This window comes from Notamacropus eugenii, chromosome 3 (assembly GCF_028372415.1).
Source record: "Notamacropus eugenii isolate mMacEug1 chromosome 3, mMacEug1.pri_v2, whole genome shotgun sequence".
Classification (NCBI taxonomy): domain Eukaryota; kingdom Metazoa; phylum Chordata; class Mammalia; order Diprotodontia; family Macropodidae; genus Notamacropus; species Notamacropus eugenii.
The window spans coordinates 356595898-356621322 of record NC_092874.1 but is presented as its reverse complement, the minus strand read 5'-3'; the positions used below and the strand labels follow the sequence as shown (position 1 = coordinate 356621322).

Below are 25425 nucleotides of genomic sequence, written 5' to 3'. Positions count from 1 at the left end.
AAAGAAGTTCTGGCGTTATTACGAAATTACAAGTCGACCAGAAAAACTCTCGCACACTGTGGTCGTTGCTGTGCACAAAATTCTCCTGGTTCTGCTCCTTTCACTCAGCATCAGGTCATATAAGCCCTTCCAGGCCTCTCTGAAGTCTTCTTGTTCATCATTTCTTACGGCACAATAGTACTCCATTACATTCATATACCATAATTTATTCAGCCATTCCCCAATTGATGGACATGCCCTTGGCTTCCAGTTTTTGGCAACTACAAAAAGTACTGCTATAAATATTTTTGTACATGTGGGACCCTTTCCCATTTTTATGATCTCTTGGGGATATAGTCCTAGTAGCGATATTGCTGGGTCAAAGGGTATGCACATTTTTGTAGCCCTTTGGGCATAGTTCCAAATTGCTCTCCAGAATGGTTGAATGCGCTCGCAGCTCCACCAACAATGAATTAGTGTTCCAATTCTCCCACATCCTCTCCAGCATTTATCATTTTCCTGTTGTGTCATGTTTGCCAATCTTATAGGTGTGATGTGGTACCTCAGAGCTGTTTTGATTTGCATCTCTCTAATCAAAAGTGATTTAGTGCATTTTTTCATATGATTGTAGATATCTTTAATTTCTTCTTCTGAAAATTGCCTGTTCATATCATTTGACCATTTATCAAGTGGGGAATGACTTGTATGATTATACATTTGAGTCAGTTCTCTATATATTCTAGAAATGAGGCCCTTATCCCGGAGCTTAGCCGTAAAAACTCTTTCCCAATTTACTACATCCCTCCGGATTTTGGTTGCATTGGGTTTGGTTGTCCAAAAACTTCCCAGTTTAATGTAATCAAAATTACCCATTTTGCATTTCATAATGCTTTCTATCTCTTCTTTAGTAAAAAATTCTTCCCTTCTCCATAAATCTGATAAATACACTATTCCTTGCTTCTCCAGTTTATTCATGGTATCAATCTTTATACCTAAATCATGTACCCATTTGGACTTTATTCTTTTGTACAGTGTCAGGTATGGGTCTATGCCTAATTTCTGCCACACTGTTATCCAGTTTTCCCAGCAATTTTTGTCAAACAGTGAGTTCTTCTCCCAGAAGCTGGGGTCCTTGGGTTTATCAAACAGAAGGTTGCTATATTGCTTCCCTACTGCATCTTGAGTGCCAAGTCTGTTCCACTTGTCTACCTCTCTGTTTCTTAGCCAGTACCAAGTGGTTTTGATAACTACTGCTTTATAGTACAATTTGAGGTCTGGTAGCACTAGGCCACCTTCCCAAGCATTTCTTTTCATTAGTCCCTTTGATATTCTGGACCTTTTGTTTTTCCAAATGAATTTTGATATTATTTTATCCAGCTCTAGAAAATAATTATCTGATAGCATAATTGGTATGGCACTAAATAAGTTAATTAATTTAGGTAGGATTCTCATTTTTATTATATTAGTACGGCCTACCCATGAGCAAGTAATATTTTTCCACTTACTTAAATCTGATTTTATTTGTGCAAAAAGTGTCTTCTAATTGTGTTCATATAATCCCTGGGTTTGTTTTGGCAGGTAAACTCCTAAGTATTTTATACTGTCTACCCTAGCTTTAAATGGGATTTCTCTTTCTATCTCTTGCTATTGGACTTTGTTGCTCGTATATAGGAATTCAGAAGATTTGCGTGGGTTTATTTTGTAACCTGCAACTTTGCCAAAGTTGTATATTATTTCAAGCAATTTCTTACTTGACTCTCTGGGATTCTCTAAGTAAATCATCATATCATCTGCAAAGAGTGATAACTTAGTTTCTTCTTTGACTATTCTTATTCCTTCAATATCTTTATCTTGTCTAATTCCTACAGCTAACATTTCTAGTATCATATTGAATAATACTCGTGGTAATGGACATCCTTCTTTCACCCCTGATCTTACTGGGAATGCATCTAGCTTATCCCTATGGCATGTAATGCTTGCTGAAGGTTTTAGATAGATACTGCTTATTATTTTATGGAAAGTTCCCTTTATTCCTGCGTTCTCCAGTGTTTTTAGGAGGAATGGGTGTTGTATTTTGTCAAAAGCTTTTTCGCCATCTATTGAGATAATCATGTGGTTTTTCTCAGCTTTGTTCTTGATGTGATCGATAATGCTAATAGTTTTCCTAATATTGAAGCAGCCCTGTAATCCTGGTATGAATCCTACCTGATCATAATGTATTAATCTCATGATAAGATGCTGTATTCGTTTTGCTAGAATCTTATTTAAAATTTTTACATGTATATTCATTAGGGAAATTGGTCTATAATTTTCTTTCTCTGTTTTGTCTCTTCCTGGTTTGGGTATCAAAACTATATTTGTATCATAGAAGGAATTTGGGAGGACTCCTTCTTCCCCAATTTTCAAAAATAGTCTATATAGTATTGGAATTAACTGTTCTTTAAATGTTTGATAGAATTCACTTGTGAATCCATCTGGCCCTGGAGATTTTTTCCTAGGGAGTTCATTGATGGCTTGTTCAATTTCTTTTTCTGAGATGGGGTTGTTTAGGTATTCAACTTCCTCTTCTGTTAATCTGGGCAATTTGTATTTTTTAAAATATTCATCTATCTCGTTTAGATTATAGAATTTGTGGGCCTAAAGTTGGGCAAAGTAGTTTCCAATTATTGTTTTAATTTCCTCCTCATGGGAAGTGAGTTCACCCCTTTCATTTTTAATATTAGTAATTTGATTTTCTTCTTTTTTTTTAAATCAGATTGACCAAAGGTTTATCAATTTTATTAGTTCTTTCATAAAACCAACTATTGGTTTTATTTATCAATTCAATAGTTTTCTTAATTTCAGTTTTATTAATCTCTCCTTTGCTTTTCAGTATTTCTAATTTGGTATTTACTTGGGGATGTTCAATTTGCTTTTTTTCTAGCTTTTTCAACTGCAAGCCCAAGTCATTGATCTCCTCTTTCTGTATTTCATTTATGTAAGCATTCAAAGATATAAAACTTCCCCTAATAACTGCTTTTGCAGTATCCCATAAGATTTGGTATGTTGTCTCACTATTGTCATTCTCTTGAATGAAATTGTTGATTGTTTCTATGATTTCTTCTTTAACCCAACACTTCTTTAGAATTAGATTATTTAGTTTCCAGTTGATTTTTGGTTTCTCTTTCCATGGCCTTTTCTTACATGTAATTTTTAATGCATTATGATCTGAAAAGGATGCATTGATTATTTCTACCTTTCTGCACTGGATTGTGAGATTTTTATGTCCTAGTACATGGCCAATTTTTGTAAATGTTCCATGTACCGCTGAGAAAAAGGTATATTCCTTTCTATTCCCATTTAATTTTCTCCAAAGATCTATCATATCTACCTTATCCAGAGTTTTATTTACCTCCTCAACCTCTTTCTTGTTTATTTTGAGGTTAGATTTATCGAGTTCAGAGAGGGGGAGGTTGAGGTCTGCCACTAGTATAGTTTTGCTATCAATTTCTTCCTTCAACTCCCCCAACCTCTCCTCTAAGAATCTGGATGCTATACCACTTGGAAGATACATGTTTAGTAATGATATTGCTTCATTGTCTACGGTGCCTTTTAGCAGGATGTAGTTTCCATCCTTGTCCCTTTTGATTAGATCTATTTGTGCTTTTGCTTTGTCTGAGATTAGGATTGCTACTCCTGCCTTTCTTACATGAGCTGAAGCACAATATATTCTGCTCCATCCTTTGACCTTTATCCTATGTGTATCCCCCCGTTTCAACTACGTTTCTTGTAAGCAGCATATTGTTGGATTATTGCTTTTAATCCATTCTGCTATCCGTCTCCGTTTTATGGGAGAGTTCATTCCATTCACATTTACAGTTATGATTACAATCTGTGTATTTCCCTCCAACATCTTTCCCATCATTTGTGCTTTTAGCTCTCCTGTCTCCCTTCCCCTCCTCAATAGTATTCACTTTTCTCCCCCTCCTCCTGCAGCCTTCCCCTCCTTCTTTTAACCCCCCTCCCTTTTACTCCCCTTTACTCTTATTGCTTCTTTCCTCCCTTTTAGCCACCCTCCCCTTTCTTCCCCCTTCCCCTCCTACTACCTATAAAGCTAGTTAGGATTATCTACTTAAGATTATTGTTCCCTCCTTTAAACAAATCAGATGAGAGTACCTCTCAAACAATGCTCATCTCCCTCCCCTCCTTCCCTCTACTATAGTTTTGTACTTCTTCCTGTGATATAATTTGCCATTTTCTGCTTCCCCCTTTTCACACCTCCTATTACAATCCCTTCTCATACTTAAATCATATTTTTGACATGACATCATTTACTTAATACCCGTTCCCTCTACATATATCCCTTTTTTCATAATAGCTGCACAGTTCTCAAGATTAACAGGTATCATCTTCCCTTATAGGGAGGTAAACAGTTTGCCCTAATTGAGTAGCAAGTTCTTGTTTTTGATTTTTCCCCTCTGTTTACCTTTTTATGATTCTCTGGAGACCTGCATTTGAAGATCCAATTGTCTATTGAGTTCTGGTGTTTTGGTCAGGAAGCTCTGGAAATCCCTTATTTCGTTGAATGAATTTCTCCTTGCCTGAAATGTTATGCTGAACTTTGCTGGGTAGTTGATCCTTGGTTGAAGTCCCAACTCCTTTGCCTTATGGAATATTGGGTTCCAATTCTTTCGATCTTTTAATGTAGAAGCTGCAAGGTCCTGTGTGATCGTGACTGTATGTCCTTGATATTTGAATTGTTTCTTTCTGGCTGATTGTAGTATTTTCTCCTTCACTTGATAGCTCTGGAATTTGGCAACGATATTTCTTGGGGTTTTGAATTTGGGATCCCTTTCGGGAGGGGAACGGTGGATTCTTTCAATGACTATTTTGCCCTCTGAGTCTAGTACTTCTGGGCAGTTTTCCTTGATGATTTCCTGGAAGATATTGTCCAGACTCTTTTCTTCATCATGGGTTTCTGGCAGGCCAATAATTCTTAAATTTTCTCTCCTGCATCTATTTTCCAGGTCAGTTGTTTTTCCAATTAAATATTTTACATTTTCTTCTATCTTTTCATTCTTTAGATTTTGTTTGTCTGATTCTTGTTGCCTCATTGAGTCATTAGTTTCTACTTGCCCAATTCTAATCTTCATCGCATTGTTTTCTTCAGTTAACTTTTGCATCTCCTTTTCCATCTGACCAATTTTTCCCTTTAAGGAGCTATTTTCTCCATTTAATTTTTGTACTTCTTTTTCCATTCGACCAATTTTCCCAGTTAGGTTTTGTGTTTCCTTTTCCATGTGATCAATTTTCCCAATTAGGTTTTGAGTTTCCTTTTCCGTTTGATTAATTCTTCCTTTTAGGGAATTATTCTCTCCAGTTAATTTTTGAACTTCCTTTTCCATTTGTTCAATTTTCCGTTTCAGAGTGATGTTCTCATCAGTGAATTTTTTTTTTATAATTTTAAAATCATTGGCCAGTTTTTCTTTTATTTCCTTCTCCAGCTGTTCCAGGTAATCTAGTTGAGCTTGTGAGAAATTCATAGTCCCTTCTGAGGTTTCAGATGGAAGTACAGTCTCAGCTCTGACCTCTTTGGTGTTTGTGTTTTGGTCCTTATCCCCATAGAAAGATTCTATGGTTTTTTCACTTTTCGTCTGCTTTTTCTGATTCATGATGTTGGCTGAGTGTTGTAGCTTCTCGTTCTTTCAGTCAGAAGGTACAGATCTTTGTATTGAGCTGATGTGTGTCGAGGCTAAAAGCAGGTTTTTGTTTTTTGTTTCCCAGATCAACCCTGGGTTTAGCTTGTTAGGTGTGTGGGAGGGGTGGTCTGGTCTTAGGAGATCTCCTCAGCTGACCTGAGGCAAAGGTAAGGTCAGGGGATTGTGATCCCAGCTTCCCTATTGTCTTCCCTTTTCCCCTGAAGGGCTCGGGCACTCCTAGATGCTAATGAGTATTCCCGCCCCTCCTGGGGCTCGTCTCCTAGCGCTGAGGCTTGCCTGGGTCTCATTGCGAATTTTCTCTGCCCTGGGTCGTCTGTCCTTCCAGATCGCCTCCGCCACAGTAGGAAGAATCCCCCTTTGCTATTTTTCTAGCCTCTGGTGTTATGATACTATTTGCCCCCTTCTGCTGTTCCTGCTGATCCAGGATTTATCTGGGGAAATATTTTATGGTTCTTTCACGGTCATCAGGGAGAGGAGAGTGCATTTACTGATCACTCCACCATCCTGGCTCCTGGAAGTTCAAGTAGGTGACTTACCAGAGTTTAGTCTTCAGGCTGAAGGTTTCAAGGGCTGCTGTGCTGATATCTGGCGCTCAGCGGCTCTCACCAGCTCGGTTTGGCTGGTCTCCTGCTCCACTGGTTCTGCCCGCCGCTCTCAGGCTTCTCAGGTCCCTTCTGCCTTGCTGCGCTGACCACGCTGTCCTGTGTGCTGGGGGATCAGCTCTGCGAAACAGATCCTTCCCTTGGACCTTCCAGTCTGACCTGGGCTCCGAATGCGTCAAAGTCTGTCACCCACTCTATTCCACACCTCCAAAGTTTGGTCAGATTCTCCTTTCAAAGGTATCCAAAGGAATTTGTCCAGGAGCTTAGGTGAGTCATTGCTTTCACTCCGCCATCTTGGCTCTGCCCCCTTGTATTCTAATTTTTAAAGAACTGTTTTCTTCAGTGAGCTTTTGAACCTCCTTTTCCATTTGGCTAATTCTGCTTTTTAAGGCATTATTTTCTTCCTTCCCTTTTTGGTCCTCTTTCGCCAATTGAGTTAGCCTATTTTTAAAGATGTTGGTTTCTTCAGCATATTTTGGGTCTCCTTCAGCAAGCTGTTGCCTCACTTTTCATTATTTTCTTGCATTGCTCTCTTTCTCTTCGCAATTTTTCCTCCACCTCTAGTACCTGATTTTCAAAATTCTTTTTGAACTCTTCTGTGGCCTAGGCCCATTGTATATTTCGGAGATTGTGGATGAAGAAGCCTTGGCTATTATGTCTTTCTCTGAGGAGAAACATTGTTCTTCCTCATCTGAAAGGACAGAAGAGAATACCTGTTCACCAAGAAAGTAACCTTCCATAGTCTTATTTTTCCCCTTTTTAGTGCAATATTTCAACCAGGTACTTGACTTTTGTGTCCTTTCTCAAGAATGGTATATACTCTGGGGATTTGTAAGATCTCAGTTCCTCCAAGGTGGTACAATCAAGGGAGAGGTGTTTACTCCCTGGCCTGGTTTATGGCTGAGAATCAGATCAAGCTGCTCAATTTCTTCAGGGGCTTTAAGCTCAGGGCTTCAATAATGGATGCTGGCTGCTGCCTTCAGGGTCTACCACCACTGTAGCCACTGCAGCCTGCCACTGCTGCCAACACCCTCACCACCCTCTGGTGCTAGTGCTAGGAGAGAAACCTACTCCCTTGTCACCAAGGAGAAAATGCTCGCTCACTGACCTTTGAAGTGTCTTTGGCACCTGGGGTTGAGGGATCTGTGAACCCCCACTGCTGATGGGGATTCCACTGCTACAACCTGCTCTCTCCCTGCTCCTCCTGGTGCCAGTCAAGGCTAGGCCTTGCTCTTGTCTATGTTTGGTTTGCGAGACCTTTTGCGTTGGTCTTCCATGTCACTCTGGGCTGGAAATCTCCTCCACTCCATCATTTTGTGACTTCTGCTAGTCTAGAATTTATTGAGAGTTTTTCTTTACAGGTATTTTATGGGCTGTGGGGGAAAAGCTATAGTACATGGGTCTTTCTACTCCACCATCTTGGCTACGCTCCCCCTTCCTTTCATTTTAATTCTTCTATGCAACATGACTAATGTTAAAATGTACTTAATAAGAATGTGTGTGGGGAACCTATATAATACTATGTACCATCTCAAAGAGGGAGTGGGTAGGGAGGGTGGAATGTTGGAAGGGAGAGGACAAAGTCTAAGATATATTGAAATGATTGAAGGACAATGAAAACAAATAAAATTATAATTTAAAACAATAATACAAGTCACAGCCCAATTATAAATTGTTAATGAATATGAACAGGCAATTTTCAGAGAGAGAAATTAAAGCTAACTATAATCATATGAAGAAATGCTCTAAGTCACTATTCATTAGAGAGATGCAAATCAAAACAACTCTGAGGGACTACATCACATCTATAAGTTGGGCTACCATGAGAAAACAGTAAGATGGTAAATGTTGGAGAAGATGTGAGAGAGTTGGAACACTAAGTCCTTTTTAGCGGATTTGTGAGTTGATCTGGATTCACATTCTGGAGAGCATTTTGGAACTTCAAAAATATGCATGTCCTTTGACCCAGTCCTATCCCTTCTGTGACTCTATCCTAAAGAAATCATAGAAATAGAAAAGGGTCCCACATGTACAGGAATATTTATAGCAGCTCCCTTTGTGGTGGCCAGAAACTGGAAATCAATGGAATGCCCATCAATTGGGGAATGGCTGAATCAGTTGTGGTATATTAATGTAAAGGAATACTGTTTTGTTGTGAGAAACAATGAACTGGAAGACTTTAGAGACACCTGCTAAGACTTATATGAACTGATGCTGAGTGAAAGGAGCAGAACCAGGGGAATGTTGTACACGGCAACAACCACAGTGTAAGAGGACTTTTTCTGGTAGACTTAGTACTTTTTTGAAATACATGGACTTAAAAAATTTCCAGTGGACTCCTGTGGCAAAATGCCTTCTACCTCCAGAGAAAGAACTATCGAATTGATCGCAGATAGAAACACACCACCTTCTTATGTATTATGTTTTGTTTTGTTTCATTGTTTCTCCCATTTATTTTAAATTTTCTATGCAACATGCATTTAATAGGAATGTACATGTAGAATCTATATAAGATTTCACACCATCTCAGGGAGGGAGTGGGGAGGGAGAGATTGGGGTGAGGGAATGGAAAATATCTGAAGTATGTGGAAGTGAATGTAGAACACCAAAAATAAATAATTCAATTTAAAGAGATAACTTTATTACATCAAAAGCACAAGGTTGTATTTTTACCTTCTGGATTTTACTATCATATGAATTTTATTGTGAAGTGTTATGGAAGGAATGATTGCATCCTGAATCAATAATTTGTAACTAATAATTTATTCTCTGCTTTCTAATCATAAGGTAAAACAAAACAACTGAAGTCGATAAAATTCATCAAAGTTGTAAAGGACAAAATTTATCAGCTTTCTAAGTCCAGACACTCAGTTTTTTTTCTGGCTTCTTATCTCACCTATGCAGCAAGTAATCAGTGAGGTACGAAAGGATTTGGTAATATTTATCCCATGTTTCTTTGACATCAAAGCAGCTCGTAGGGGGAAAAATGAATAATACATACAGTAGTTATTGTTCTTATACCTATATACATGGTGACAAATATTTGGATTGATTAATGTTCTTGAATGTAATGTTGCTTTGGGATTATGCAAATAAATTTTCACTTAAAATCTGTTCTGAAATAGAATGAACTAACCATATACGCATACATCGCTATATAGTCAATTGTATAAAGATTTATTAAGTGCCTACTGTGTGACAAGCATTTTGGTAACGGTTAGATATAAAAAAGAAAGAGTTCTGTCTCCCTCTCTGGAAACCCTATCCTTTGGCCCCTATCAAATAAAATGGGGATGAAACAAACTGCTTGGTGTCACATTCATGTGTGAGTGAATGTGTATTTTCGTATTTGAGGATTAACAATATAGCACAAATGACATCATCTTCAAAATGAGAATTATATTAACTACATCACAGTGTTGTAGAAAATATATAGAAATGTATACGTATACACTTACATATGTATGGATATTTGTATATATGTTTGTATTTACTTATGTATTCACACATATAAATACATATATACATACATGTATAATATACACATATATACACACATAAACACATACCTATATATGTGAATATAAACTGCTTTGCCAAAGTTAAAGAGCTATGAGCAAATTTATTATTGTTTTACGTCTTTATGACCACACACACAGTGTGGCCATGGGCAAGTTAACTTCCCTATACCTCCTAATTTCTCTTCCTATTTCACAATGTTTGCATGCATATATTAATTGTTTCTGCCTTTATGCACTGGATTGTGAGGGTTTTATGCCCTAGTACATGGTCAATTTTTGTATTTGTATCATGTACAGCTAATAAAAGGGTATATTGCTTTCTATTCCCATTCAATTTTCTCCAAGGATCTATCGTGTCTACCTTATCAAGAGTTCTCTTCATCTCCTAAATTCTTTCTTATTTGGAGGTTAAATTTATTATACATACATACATATATATATACATATACATAGACATACATACATATATGTATATACATATATACACATACATACATACATATATGTGTATATATATATGTAGTTGCTGGTGGCAAAGAGTTAGGGACTGAGGAGATGTGTATAAATTGGGCAACAACTGAGCAAGTTGTGGAATATAATTGTGATGAAATACTCTTGTACTATAAGAAATGATGAGCAGATTTTTCTCAGGAAAAAGAAAACCCTCGAAAGACTTCTGTAAACTGATGCAAAGTGAAATTAGTAAAGCCAGGAGAACATTCTACTTAGTAATAGCAATAATGTAAGATGATCAGCTGTGAATAACTTAGGTATTCTGAGCAACACAACGATCCAAGACAACTCTAGAAGACTTATGATGAAAAATAGAATCAATATCCAGAGAAATAACTGGTGAAGTCTGAATATAAAGTAAAATGTTCTTTTCTACTTTCATGATTTTTGTCTGTGTTTTTTTTTCCAACATGATGAATATAGAAATATGTTTTCATGACTGCACATACATGACTTATATCAAATGACTTACCTTCTCAAACAAGTGGTTAGGGAGTAAGGGAAAGTATTTGGAATCCAAAATTTTAAAAACATGTTAAAAGATGCTTGAACACGTAATTGGGGAAAATGTAATACTTAATAAATACAATGTAAATATGAGTTCATTTTGAGTTATGTTTCCATGGTAAGAATATTTTGCTGTTGGTCACTCATTTAAATCGTGTCTAATTTTTTTACAATTATTCTTATTTTTTGATAAAGACATTGGAGTGGTTTGCCATTTCTTTAGCTCACTTTATAGATAAGGAAACTGAGGCACAAAGAGTCAAGGACTAACCCACAGTAGCACAGCTATTAAGTGTTTGAAGCCAAATTAGAACTCAGGTCTTCCTCACAGCAGACCTGGTGCTCTGTTCACTATGCCACATAGATGTCCCTTGAAGAACAGAGAAAAATGTACTCCTTCCCATTCATTACACAATTGCAGAGAGAGAGAGAGAGAGAGAGAGAGAGAGAGAGAGAGAGAGAGAGAGAGAGAGAGAGAGAGAGAGAGAGAGAGAGAGAGACAGGGAGACAGAGAGAGACAGAGACAGAGACAAAGAGACAGACAAAGCGAGACAGACAGACAGAGAGGGAGAGAGAGAAAGAGAGAGAGAGAGAAAGAGAGAGAAGGATGAAAAAAATGTCATAACAAATATCCATAATGAAGCCAAACAGCTTCCCTCATTGGCCATACCTTGCTTCATCACCAGTCCATTGAAATAATGGATGATTCTTTCATTGATCAGAATTCTTAGAGTTTTCAAAAGCATTTTGTTTGTTTTTACAGCATTGTTATTGTATAAACTGTTCACCCTTTTCTTTTCATTTCATTCCTCAAAAAATAAAAATCTTCAAATTTGTTTGCTTTTATAATAGTTGTGCTACAGTACAAATCATTCTTCCAGTCCTGCTCACTTCACACTGTACCACTTCTTACAAATCGCTGGATAATCATCTTTGTTTTTCTTATTTTCTATAGCAGAGTAGTATTTGATTACATTCATGATATCACAGTTTGTTTAGTCATTACACAGTTTATGAGTATCCCTTTAGTTTACAGTTTTATTTTACATTTTGCCAACATAAAAATAATTAATATAAATACATATAATCAGTAGCATTTATACAGCCTTTGAAGTTTTGTAAAATACTTTGCAAATATCAACTCACTTTGTATTCATAGAAGTACTTGAAGTTAGGAGCCATTATTTTTTTTTGCCTATTTTGCCATTGAGGAAACTTAGGTTAGACAAAATTTAAGTGATTTGTCTATGGTGACACAGCTTATAAGTGTTCTAACTTGCCATTTGAACTCAAGTCTATCTGTCTCCAGGTTCGGTGTTCTATCCACTGTGTCTGTGTTTCTAGATAGAGTGGGGAGATTGGCAGTCACCCTTCTCAGAAAGCAATTGCAACAAACTCAGGGTATGGGAGTTCATTTTATCTAGGAGAGTGACTCAGACATCAGAAATGGCAACTTGTCCCAGAAAAAGAAATGCACGAATTTTCTATTGACACCAGGGAAGTGCCATAGAGCCAATGGCAGCTGAAAGGACAGATTATTCAATTTCTATCATGTCTTTAACGTTTGCAGCTTCCTCTACTTGTTCTTAACTTCATTGACTCATTCTCCCACTGACAAAAATGAGTTCTCAATTGGTGAGAATAAATCACAAAAAAAGCTCAAAATCACACAAATGGTAATAGAACCAGAATCAAAATCATAGACGTTCTGATCGCAAATTCATTGTTCCTTTAAAAATATCATAGTGACTCTGATTTTGTACACTGTGCTGAACCGGTTCTTGTTCGTGCATTGTTGGAATTTCTCCTTTGAAAATTCATTACTATACCGTCCCCAAAACTGATGCTCCAGGCATAAGTTCCCAAACTGGGTGATACAGCCCCCAGGGGGTGCTGGAACTATTCCAGGATGCAGTCGTAGCCTCTGGTGCAATTGTGGGAATGAAAGTAATGGGGTGAAAAAAGAGAAGAATAAAAAAAAAATTGTACATATTTTATCTGCTGTGTAACAGATTTAAAATAATAATGATTACATTATTTTCCAAATAAGCATACAAAATGTAAGTTATAACTGATCCAGTGGTCAAGGTCAATGATAGATAGTGTTGACGGGTAAGCCAGTCTAGAAGTCCAGCAGCAGCTGCAGGAATATGTGCCAGTAATAACTTGTTTACAGTGTGATACTATACAATTATATGATGCAATATTGCGTCATCAAAATTTCAATGCAGGAAAAAAATTCTCACAAATTTACAATAAAATATTAAAGGGTTAAAGAAAGTGGCTTCCCAAGGGGGTACCGAATAATTTTTTGAAGGGGGCAGTAGGCCAGACAAGTTTGGAATACTTTGCTCTAGGGAAAAAAAGCAAGTGTATGTGTACTAGAAAACTTTATTAGGACAGATTTGTAATATGTATAAAGCTTGCTCTCAAAACAACTGATGAATAGGAAACTATCACTAACTTCTGCTTTATGAAGAAACAAATAAAGGAGAACTCAAAAGCAAACACTTCTGGCAGTCAATGTACAATTAATTGTTATACATATATGCATATATATACATATATAATAGTTATGTATATGTATATATGTGTTTAACTCATATATGTATATAATATATATACATATGTATATATGTGTGTTTATGTGTGCGTGTATATATATATTACACACACATATATACATACATGCATATATATATGAACCTGGTCAGAGTCTGTCTCAAAAAAAAAAAAAAACTATGTAGAAATACAGATATTAGCACCCAGCGATATTTTAATGCTTTATTTTACCTGTGATTTTCATTTTCTTTTTTTTTTTATGTTGCCTTCCTTTTTAGTTCTTTCTTATGAACAACAACAACAAGGAATAGTTATTCAAATTCTTTCAGTTATTCCTTACAATGCAATGTTAATTCACTGAGAACATTCAATATGGCAAAATCATGCCATTATAATAATAACAATAATTTCTACTTGTAAAGTCTGTTGTGTTGAGATCGGAAAGATGCATTCTTTTTTTTTCCCCATATTTCCACAGAATAAGTAAGATCATTTACTGAACCCAGGGCATATCTGCTTTAACTTTCTAAAGTTGTCTTTAAAGTCTATATGTGCAGAGTAGATACATGGTGGGATACTAGAGGCATTCTTTCTATTTTGCATATGGAAAACTAAAGAGGAAAAAGAGTAGCTTTATATGGTAAGTTGACTCCATGTCTCATTTTCATCTACCTTAAGTCTCATCAAAGGCTGAAACGGATGGAGAAAAAAATAATACCAATTGTTTATTCAAAACTTTTCCTAAATTAAATTAAATGGTAATTTTGATGAAAATTTCCATGAAGACAGCAAAATTAGCCCTACCAAAGCCTCACATAGCTTCCAAGTTACACTGTGAAAATGCAACATTAGTATTCAGATAAGATGTGCCCTAAGAAATGGATTAAAGTAACAACATTTGATTAGCAAGCAATCTTCAACACTAGCTTTGATAGGTAAAAAGAATCTGGATATTCACTGGAATGCAAACACGACACTTATGTTTATATCTTGACAGAAGAGAGACCCTATGCAAATTAATGTGTTGAGACACTAGCAGTCTGTATGGCATGCTTGTTTTGCTTCTATGACAGAATTAATCATTTTCATTGAAGAGGGCACTGAGAACAAGAGTCACTAAATTCCAAAGTAGAAAGGGGATTGAATTTATAAGCATGAATTTTCAAGTATCTTAATATTATTCAACTCGAATTGGAAAAGCCATTTAGTCCAATCCCTTCAGTTCACAGATGAGGCAACTGAAATCCTGAGAGGTCAAGTTTGTACACATAACAAGATTTAAAGGCAATATTTGAAGAAAGATCTTGTGTCTCCACTCAGTTCTTTTTCCAGTTCCCCATTGCTGCAATAGACACATGATCTCAGGGCTCTGGGTACCTGACTCCAATGGAGGAAAATATAATACACATATCTTTTTTTGTCAGTCAATCAACATTTATTAAATGACTACTATGTGCTAGGCACTGTGAAAAGTGTTGATATACAAATTTGAAATAGAAAAATAGTTTCTTGCCTCTAGAAATGTATAATCTACTTTGGGAAAGAAACACACAAAAGGAACTATAAAGGTGAGGCAGAAGAAAGGGCATGATGTTGCTAGAGTTGTAACTAAGCAGGGAAACTGACGTGAATTGAAGTTAGCTAGAAATCCTTGAGCCATCTCTCCAGGGAAGTTTGTGGAGCAATTCAATGCTCTACACTCTAGCTCTCCACACAGATGAAAGACGCCACTGATGATGCTGAGGTGGCAATGAAAATCAAAACTGAAACAATTTCCATGACCATGATATTTCAGATGATGAGTTTATCTTGGAGTTAAGTGACTTTAGTTGCATGCATACTGAACTCCTTGATGGGCATTATATAACATTTTAAGATTTGAAAAGTGAATTAGAAATATTACCCAATTTTGTCAACGTATTACCACTAGGAACTCTTATTATCCTAGTTTATAAATGAGTAAATTGAAGTAAAATAGGTGGAAGTTAAGTGACTTGCTCAGTGTCACACAACTAATATCTGTCTGAGGGTTTATTTCTCCATGAGTAATTTAATCAAAATACTGGACCCTTCCTTTAGGTCTCTTAAAATTAAGAAATTACCAGGACAATAAAACACCACACATTGTAACATCAAGGTAAGATATGATAGGACTTAGAGAGCTGGGATGTGATATAGTAAGTGTTAAGTAAAACAGATAAACAACCTACCTATAGCACTAGTACCCTTTATGTAAAATATGAAAATGATCAACTAATACAAGAATGAAAGTAACATCCTTGTTGGTAAGTGCAACCTGTTATTTCCTTTTTATAAAGGAATGCCATTGAGGAAAAACTTTTTTATGTAATTCACAGACTTGAAGGAACCTGAGGAACAAACAGTATGTGTCAGAAACAGAATTTAACATTCCATTTTGGAACATTAAGAATACTTTAAAAAAGCAATTTAATTACTGAGTCAATTATTATGTAATGTACCAAATACCCTTCTACTAAAACATAACTATGCCAAGAGAGTGCAAATACTGGTATATTCTTCTAAGCTTGAAAGGCTTTGTATATCTATCATTTGAGAGTTGGCTGTGATAAGCTCAGAGAAAAATCGTCATTATGTGTTGAATTGCCTGGGTTCTTAAATCCCTGAAAAGAGAGTCTACTAAAGTATGACGAAGTGGTCATATAAGTGAAGTCTTAGGTCTTTTAAAGCACTGAAGTATTATTCCTCTTAAACATTTTAAATATCTTAAAGAGAGGTAAAGTGCTACAATGTATAGAGAACCAGTTTTAGAGTCAGTAAAACCTGGATTCCCGTCCCACCTCCCACATTTGCCCCTTTGTGCAAGTCCTATCACTTAAGTTGACCCAACAACTCAGAGTTCAATTTGCGGAAGAACTGTTGATGTAGATTGGAATGGAAAGTTTCCTTACCAGAAGTTCAAACAGACAAATAAAAGTAGAATTCTAGACTAAATAAATAAATAAAATTTTTAGATGGAACTTTTCTTGTGATTTGTTTTTATTTTTGTTAGTAATTTATCAGAAGAGGGTATAGACTTGCTTATTACTTTTGGTGTTCTTAAGCCAAATTTGACATGAAGAATCCTTAGTCCTGTTAGTAGTTAAGTAGGTCGACTTTTGTTCTTTCATTATGTTTTTTTTTTTTCCTTCATAATACCAGTTTGGCTTTGATATCATGCTGCTCACACTCCATTTCCTTTCTTATTTTTCCCTATAGGTGTCTAAAACATCTTCCTGCAAAATTTGGTCTATTAGTCAATAAGATGGGTTGTTACAATTAATTAGATATTGATTTATCTCTGTAAAGTCTTCATAATTACTAGTTATCATTGAATGCTACAGATTGGAGAAGTCTGTTTTTTTAATGTTTATCTTTTGGCATTAGAGTTTTAGTGGCTGTTCAAGCATTTTTTTAACTGAATACATCACTTTATAAACTTTTCAAATTAAAAAGAAATACTTATTTTTTCGAGACTTGGAGGAATAGGCAACCCTTCTTGTCAATGCTAAAACCTCTATTTTTATGCTTCATCTCATTCCTTTCAATTCTCATGAGATGTTTGTCTCGCCCACTTTTTCTCTGTCCCTAAAATCCAGCCTTTCCCTTTCCACTAATTCCCTTCCTACTGCTTTCAAAGTTGCCTAGATTTTCCTTATCCTAAAAAAAAAATAGAAAAAACACACTTCCTAGATTTTTTGCTATTCGTTTAGTATTTACTATTCTCCTTTTACAAGTAAAAACAATTTTTAACATTTCTTTTTAAAATTTTGAGTTCCAAATTTTCTCTCTGCCTCCTTATCCCCACCTCTTTGAGAGGGTAAGAAGTTCATTATAGATTATAAATGTGTAGTCATGCAAAACACATCCATAACAGTCATGTAGTGAAAGAAAACATAGACAAAAAAAAAAAAAAACACAAACAGCTTTAAGAAGAAAGAATGAAGTAAAAAAAAAAATGCTTTAATCTGTATTCAAACACAATCAATTCTTTCTCTGGGGCTGTATATCATTTTTTATCTTAAGTCCCCCAGAGTTGTCATGAATCAAAGTATTGCTGAGAATGGATAAGTCATTCATAGATGATCATCTTAAAACATAGCTGCTTCTTTGTACCCAGCCCAGTACATTTAACTTAGCATCAACCCATGCAAATATTTCCAGGGTTTTCTGAAATCATTTTGCTCATCATTTCTTATGGTACAATGAGGTTCTTTTGAAACATGCTTTCTGACACTACTACTTGTAGGAAATTTCTACTTTGAGGATTATATTACAGTTTATTGACAAATTAATTGAACTTTTCTGAAGTCTCATCCTTCTTGACTTGTCTGAAATGTTTGTCACTACTGACCTTCCCTGTCTTCTAGATGTGCTTTCATTCCTTTCTTTTGTCATATTACTCTTCCTACCTATCAAATGGATATTTTATGGTCTGTTCTGTGGACTCACCGTTAGTGAGTGGCATAGTTATATCATAAAACTCTTTCCTTGGGCCTTTCCTCTTTTTGTTCTGTGTTCTTTCCCTTGGTGACTGCACTAGCTTCTACGAATTTAACTGCCAAAATTAGATCAATCGAAAATCTGAAAAATATTCTGAGCTCCAGTACTAAACCTACATGTGCCTCCTTGAAATTTCTTTTTTTAATTTATTTATTAATTTTTGGTTTTCAACATTCATTTCTTTTTAATTTTTTTATTAAACTTTTAACATTTATTTTCACACATTTTTGGGTTACAAATTTTCTCCCCTTTTTTCCCCTCCTCCCCTCAGATCCAAGCTTTCTAATTGCCCCTGTGACCTATCTTCTCTCTCCTCTATCCTCCCTCCCTGCCCTTGTCTCCGTCTTTTCTTTTGTCCTGTAGGGCCAGATAGCTTTCTTGACCCCTTAACCTGTATTTCTTGTTACCCGGTGGTAATAACATTACATTTGGTCCTAACCCTTTGAGTTTCAAGTTCTTTAGCTCCCTCCCTCTCTACTCCTTCCCCTTGGAAGACAGGCAGTTCAATACAGGCCATATCTGTTTAGTTTTGCAAATGATTTCCATACTAGTTGTGTTGTATAGGACTAGCTATATTTCCCTCCATCCTGTCCTGTCCCCCATTACTTCTATTTTCTTATGGTCCTTTCCCTCCCCATGAGTGTCGACCTCGTATTGCATTCTCCTCCCCATGCCCTCCCCTCCATCCTCCCCCCCACCCTACTTGTGCCCCTGTCCCCCACTCTCCTGTATTATGAGATAGGTTTTCCTATCAAAATGAGTGTGCATTATATTCTTTCCTTTAGTGGAATGTGATGAGAATACACCTTATATTTTTCTCTTGCCTCCCCTCTTTATCCCACCACTAATAAGTCTTTTGCTTGCCTCTTTTATGAGAGATAATTTGCCCCATATAACTTCTCCCTTTCTCCTCCCAATATTTCTCTCTCACTGCTTGATTTAATTTTTTTTTTTAGTATGTGATCCCATCCTCTTCAATTCACTCTGTGCACTCTGTCTCTATGTATGTGTGCGTGTGTGCATGTGTGTGTGTGTGTGTGTGTACTCCCACCCAGTGCCCAGATACTGAAATGTTTCAAGAGTTATAAATATTGTCTTTCCATGTAGGAATGTAAACAGTTCAACTTTAGTAAGTCCCTTATGATTTCTCTTTGCTGTTCTCCTTTTCATGGTGTTCTTCATTCTTGTGTTAGAAAGTCAAATTTTCTTTCCAGCTCTGGTGTTTTCATCAGGAAAATTTGAAAGTCTTCTATTTCATTGAAAGACCATTTTTTCTCCTGAAGTATTATACTCAGTTTTGCTGGGTAGGTGATTCTTGGCTTCAGTCCTAGTTCCTTTGACTTCTGGAATATCCTATTCCATTCCCTTCTATCCCTCAATGTAGAGGGTGCCAGATCTTGTGCTATCCTGATTGTATTTCCACAATACTTGAATTGTTTCTTTCTAGCTGCTTGCAATATTTTCTCTTTCACCTGGGAATTCTGGAATTTGGCCACAATGCTCCTAGGAGTTTCTCTTTTTGGATCTCTTTCATGTGGTGTTCTGCGGATTCCTTGAATATTTATTTTGCCTTCTGGCTCTAGAATCTCAGGGCAGTTTTCCTTGATAATTTCATGGAAGATGATGTCTAAGCTCTTCTTTTGATCATGGTTTTCAGGTAGTCCCAGAATTTTTACATTGTCTCTCCTGATTCTATTTTCCAGGTCAGTTGTTTTTCCAATAAGATATTTCACATTATCTTCCATTTTTCGAATCTGTGCGGTATGTTCTGAGATATCTGTCTTTCTCGAAAAGTCCTTAACGTCCATCCGTACCATTCCAGTTTTGAAAGATCTATTTTCTTCAGTGAGCTTTTGAATCTCCTTTTCCATTTGGTTAATTCTGCTTTTGAAAGCATTCTTCTCCTCATTGGCCCCTTGCACTTCCCTTGCCAGCTGAGTTAGGCTAGTTCTCAAGGTGCCAATTTCTTCAAGATTTTTTTGGTTCTCCTGTAGCAGGGAGCTGATCTGCTTTTCATGCTTCTCCCTCATCCCTCTCATTTCCCTTCCCAGTCTTTCTTCCACCTCTCTAACTTGATTTTCAAAATTCCTCTTGAGCTCTTCCATGGCCCGAGCCCATTGGGTGGGCTGGGACAGAGAATCCTCAATTTCTGCGTCTTTGCCTGATGGCAAGCATTGTTCCTCCCCATCAGAAAGGAAGGGAGGAAGTGTCTTTTCTCCGAGAAAATACCCTTCAATAGTTTTATTTCTTTTCCCTTTTCTTGGCATTTTCTCCAACCAGTGGCCTGACCTCTGAATGTTCTCCTCACACCCACCTCGCCTCCTGGTCCTCCCAGCCAGCGTTTGGGGACTGAGATTCAAATGCTGCTTCCCGCCTTAGGATTTTTGTCGGGGGAAAGGCTGCTATTCAGTGTGAGAATTAAGTTCAGGTGGTCAGGGGCAGGGCTGCCTCTCAGGCATAGTTCCCTCTGGGGGTTTATGCACAGACCTTCCACAACGGATCCAGGCTCCTGCCCGTTTGGGGAGCCCCCGTCCACAGCCGCCTCTCAACCCCCACCTCCCGGGGAGTGGGGCCGAGCCTTGGGGGCACCCCACTCCCCTCTCAACACGCCAAAGAAACTCTCTCACCCACCCGCGTCAGTCACCTGTTGGTGGGGGGTCGGTGCCGCCGCTGAAGAGCCCGCCTCTGGAGCCCTCTCAGATCTGTGCTTCTCGGAGCCGTGGCGGCCGCCGCCGCCGCCACCGCCGCAGGTCCGGGCTGGGCTCCGCGTCTGCAGCGCGATGGACCTTTTGCGAGAGGTTTGCAGGTCCCTCTGTGGGTCGGGGGACCCGCGTGGCCACTGGAGATCCCATCCCCATACCCCTCTCGGATCTCCTCCCCTCAGTGTCGCGGCCGGGGCAGGGCCGCACTCCACTCCCCATCCCGGCGCCCAGTCCGCGGCCCAAAGGACCCCCCCCCGCGAGAGGTCCGCAGGTCTCTCCGGAGCAGGAATCTCCCTCGCTCCAATACTCCGTGGTCTCTGGGTGCACAATTCGCCCTGGCTTGGTCCCCTCTAGCCATTCTGTGGTTTGTGTGTTCGGAGCTATGTGTATATGCGTCTTTCTACATTGCCATCTTGGCTCCTCCACCGACTTTCTTCAACGTTATTCTTAGAACAATATTACTGTTCCTGATTCTTTGGTAGTTTGGTATGGCATTGAATATGCAAATTAATTCTGGTAGATTGTTGTTTTTTTTAAATTTATTTCAATTATTTTGGCTTGATCTGGCTACAAGCAATTAATATTTCTTGAACTGTGTAGATCTCTTTGTTGTTGTTGTTGTTGTTCACACTGTTACTGAATTTCTCTTGGTAGATTGAATCCCAAGTATTTTATACTGTCTTCACTAATTTTAAATGAAAAACATATTTTCTGTCTCTTGTTGCTGGATGGTAGTATATAGTGTAAGAATCAAACAGATTCCATTTTGTGTCACTGCTAGTGTTTTGGATAATTGCTGAAGCTAAGTTCTTTGTCCCTGATCTAACTTTAGTTTTGATTTTATTTTAATAAAATCAGTTATTATTGTATCTCAAAGTGACTTTCAGTATGCAACCAATCAGCGTGCTGAAGAGCTAGAAGGTCTCTAAGTCTAAAAATAGCAACTGTTCTTTATTGTAAATATTCTTCTGACCCTTTCTTTCTCGTGCTTGTGTCTACTGAAGAGGTCCTAGAGCAGATATTTTCGCAAATGTATGCTTTGCTAATAAATCACACATAGTGAACATTGTTCCCTCAGTTTGCTTCAATTTAATTATTACAGCTAGCACCCGCACATGGGTGGAGTGGGAACCCCTGTAAAGCTTTTCCATGGAACTCCTTAGAGCACTTTGGTTAACATTTTCACTAAAGGGATACCCTGTGCATCATTATCTCTGAGACCTAGCTCTCCATCAGTCTTGATTCTTCTAAGATAAGGCAAGCCCTGGCACAATTCGGGAACGATATCCATAGGATTATTCCCTTAATGGAAAAATATGAATCCAGTATTTAAATAATAAAAGATCAAAACAATATGATCTTCCCAATTGTTGGAGAAGATTCTCATAAAGGGAAAAATGGAATGCATTAATAGCATACCAGTAGGTACCCCCCTGGGAGAAATTCCTCTTTGCTTTGAACTAGGAGAAGTTTTTGATGAAAACCACTTCATTAGACTGTATAAAAGCCAAGACTAATACGTTGAAACACACTCTTTAGGGAAATACTTATTGGCCTGAGATCAGGCAAGCTTTTTATTGAAAGGGGATAACTAAAAGGAAGGGGTAATGGATTATTAAAAATTGGGTATGATATAGAAATATCTTCTTTGGTCCTAAATTTGGCCTACAGGACAAACTTTTGATTAATGGAAATTAAAGTCTTTGAAACTGCTGTGAGAAAACTGTATGCTTAGATGGAAGAAAGAATGCAGCAAGTGACCTGAATTCTCCTCAGTTTCCCTCAAAAACAATCGTTAATCAAGCTTTTAAATGGATTTTGGAGCAATAGGACCCACAAAAAGAGAGTGAAACAGTTTGCCAACTTAAGATTGGTTAGAAGGACTTCAGGAAAGGTCTTTCTTGCTTTGGTACAAGAAGAGCACAGCCCAGCAAGACTCTGTGGCCAAGAGAATGGGAGGCTCTTAGCCGAATCACAGATCAGCAATGAATGCCCCGTGGTCCTGGCTCATCAGGCTAGTAGTGCGACCTCCATCCTCAGTGCAGACAGCAAAATGTGAGCCTTAGAATCTTGACACAACAGGTGAAACAAAGCCAGATCACTCAAGCTCAGTGGGCAAACTACAGTCTCTTGAGGGCGGGTGTAGAAAGTCAGTGATCAGGCTCCTGTCCAAGCATAAGAAATATAGGATAGTGGCCCCTATGCCTCAGGAGCAGTGCTCAGTTTTAAAGGTGATGAAATAGGTTGAAAATTAGTAAGAAACAGAAAATAACTCTGACAATTGAAAGCTACTATGGTGAGAGGGAAGATGAAAACATAAACTCAGGACAGGACAACAACATCATAGTGCCAATAAGTGAGGGCTCTAAAGGGAATATGAATTAGTCTGAAGATCAAAAATTACTCTTGAAAGAGTTTCAAAAAGTATTTTAAAATGAAAACGAGAGGTAGAAGAAAAATGTGAAAAGAAATGAGACTTATACAGGAGAAATATTTTTTAAAAAACATCAAGAGCTTAGAAAAGGAAACACAAAAATTGTCTGAACAAAATACCTCCTTAAAAAGAGAATTGACTAAATGAGGGAAAAACGCTCATTGAAAAAAGTAATTCCTTTAAAAACAGAAGTGGTCAAATGGAAAAGGAAGTACAAAAGCTAACAAGAAAATAATTCTTTCAAAATTAGAATTGGACAAGTGGAAACCAAAGATTCTATGAGACATCAAGAATCAGTTCAAAAAAATCAAAAGATGAAAAATTAGAAGAAATGTAAAATATCTCATTGGAAAATGAACTAAGCTGGAAGACTGATTGAGGAAAGATACTTAGGAATTATTGGACTACCTGAGGGTGAGGATCAAAAAAAAAAAAAAGAGGTGGGACAGCATCTTTCAAGAAACTGCCACTTTCTGTCCTCAATACCATTGGAGAAGGATCACTGAAGCTTTTGCTTCCACTGTTACCATATTGAAGTCAGAGCCTCCCAAGGTGCTGGAGGAGTTTCAAATGTTCTTTTTCAGACCCCTGAATTTTGAGATGAGAGCTTAAGGAGCCGTTTTGAGCAATGGGGAATGCTTACAGATGACGTGTTGGTGAGGGACACAAATAGCAAATGTTCCAGAGGCTTCGGTTTTGCTATCCATGCCACAGTGGAAGAGGTAGAAGCAAGCATGAAGGTAAGACCTCACAGGGTTGATGGAACACTTGTCCAATCAAAGAGAGCTGCTTCCACAGAGGACTCTCATAGGACAGGCACGTACTTAACTGTGAAAATGATATTTGTGTGTGGCATCAAAGTTTTGAACAATATGGAAAAATTGAAGTGATTAAAATCATGACTAAACAAGGCAGTGGAAAAAAGGGGAGCTTTGCTTTTGTTACTTTTGATGATCATGATTTTCTGGATAAAACTGTAATTCAAAAATACCGTGTTATGAATAGCCACAACTGTGACTCAAGGAAAGTTTGTCTAAGCAATAAATAGTCAATGCTTCATCTAGTCAAAGAGGTCAAAGTGGATCTGGAAATTGTGATGGTGGTCATCAAGGTTGCTTTGGTAGAAATGATATTTTTTAGCCATGGTGGGAACTTTAATTGTCGTGGTAGTTTTGGTAGCAGTCATGGTGGTGGAGGATATAGTGGAAGTGCAGATGGCTACAATGGATTTGGAAATGATGGTTGTTATGAAAGAGGCAGTCTTGGTTACTCTGGAGGAAACAGAGGCTATGGAAGTGGTGGACAGGTTTATAGTAACCAGGACAGTGGCAATGGTGGGAGTGACAGCTATGATGGCCATAACAATGGAGGAGGTGGATGGGCTTTTGTGGTAGTAATGGAAGAAACTTTGGAGGTGGTGGAAGCTACAATTGTTCTGGCAACTACAATATTCAGTCCTCAAAATTTGGAGGCAGGAGATCAGGCACTTATGACAGGGGCCAATATTTTTGCCAAACCATGTAACCAAAGTGGTTATGGGGTTTCCATTGGTAGCAGCATTTCTGGCAGTTGGGGAAGCTAGGTGGTACAGTGGATAGAGAACCAGTTCAGGAGTAAGGAGGACCTGACTTCAAATGTCACCTCAGACACTTGACATTCACTAGCTCTGTGACCTTGGGCAAGTCCCTTAACCCCAATTGCCTCATCCTAAGTCATCTCCAGTCATCCTGAAGAATATCTGATCACTGGATTCAGATGGCTCTGGAGGAAAAGTGAGGCTGGTGACCAGCACAGCCCTCCCTCACCCAAAACAAAGTCAAGTGCCAGTCATGTCATCATTTCTCTGATGGCATGGTCTTCTTTGGCAGTGGAAGAGGAACACACAATTATGGCAGTGACACAAAATTTAAATTAGTATTAAGAAACAAAGCTTAGTAGGAGAGGAGAGCCAGAAAAGTGACAGACACTACAGGTTACCACAGATTTATGAATTCAAACAAGCACAATTGTGGCAGGGCCTAGCTGCTACAAGAAGGCATGATTTAGAAAATGCTTTTTGTGTATGGTCAAAAAATGCCAGGCCTATATTTGTGACAAATTGTATAACAGGTGATTTTAGTTTTTGTTCTGTGGAAAATGTAAAACATTCCAACAAAACTTTTAATTTAGATTTATTTTTTCACCCATAATGTTGATTGCTAAATGTTATACTCTGATCATGATCATAAAATTAGAAAAAAAGAAATTATCAAAGGAAACTACCCTGATATCTTAGAATAGTCATTGAAAGAGTGCACCTACCACTTCATGAAAGAAATCCCACAATGCGAATTCTAAGGAATATTGTAGCCAAATTCCAGAGTTATTAGGTTAAGGGGTAAATGC

The 25425-nt window shown here is 37.7% G+C and overlaps 1 pseudogene; it reads left to right on the top strand.

Moving 5' to 3' along the window:
• The window catches only part of LOC140532177 (heterogeneous nuclear ribonucleoprotein A1-like 2), a 49026-nt pseudogene extending 24404 nt beyond the window's left edge, over nucleotides 1-24622 (top strand).
• The last annotated feature ends 803 nt before the right edge of the window (nucleotides 24623-25425 follow it).